This window comes from Aplysia californica, unplaced genomic scaffold (assembly GCF_000002075.1).
Source record: "Aplysia californica isolate F4 #8 unplaced genomic scaffold, AplCal3.0 scaffold00191, whole genome shotgun sequence".
Classification (NCBI taxonomy): domain Eukaryota; kingdom Metazoa; phylum Mollusca; class Gastropoda; order Aplysiida; family Aplysiidae; genus Aplysia; species Aplysia californica.
Window position 1 is genome coordinate 660853 of NW_004797461.1, and position 935 is coordinate 661787.

The following is a 935-nucleotide window of genomic DNA, read 5'->3' on the forward strand; positions in this document are numbered from 1 at the left end:
CTTGTGTGCAAATCTGTGTATTCATGAATGGATATTTAATTTACATATTTGAATATACTGCTTTTTCCGGGTTCAAAGTACAGTATTATTCTATATACTTTGTTCTGTAATGTAGCCTGTATTACTGGTTGGGATGTGGTAGAAGTGGGTGTCTTCGTGGAGAAGGGGACTGTAGGTCTCTACATAGAAGTACCAGGAAAAGATGGAAACGGTCAGGTTCTGTTTAATGTTTGTGGCTTAAAGATCTCTACAGTGTTTTCACAGTTTGAACGGGTGGTTGGAGGGCACCACCAGGTCTTACTTCTGTTCTTTCTTTCCCCTCTGTTGTTTCTGTCAATCTTATTTTTTCCTAGCATAAAATGGCCATTATTATGTCGATGTGCTTCTCTTTGCTCAAATAAAGAAACAAATAAAGTCTGTTCTTCTTATAAGGGGATTGTAGGTGGTTTGCGGGTGCTCTGGTGTGGTTTACTTCTTCTTTCCTATCAAACATCTATCGTCTTTATCTCCCCTCCTTCTTTTTTGTGTTTGTTTCTGTCTTGTAACACCTCTAATCTTCGGCACTTATGTGACCGTATTGTGTCGCAAGTACCATGAAACACTTACTAAACTAAAGAAGGGATTCAGAACAGTGGGTGGTTAGCCTTCTTTCCTGTCAAACAAATAACATCGTTCTCTTTTTTTGGTATCTATAATAAAAAATAATAATATGTTTTTGTCTAGTAACGCCTCTAGTCTTCGGTACTTATATCACCTACTTGTGTTGCAAGTGCCATAAAGCTCTGCTTACTGAATTACTCAACAAATAGGATTCCGTAGATTGTCTACGTGGAGACTACATTGCTGCTTCTGTCAAGGAAATTGTATTTCTCAAAACGATAACATGGCAATGAAAACCGCCTTGGTGAAGCAAGAAATCAGATTTTTGCACCCCC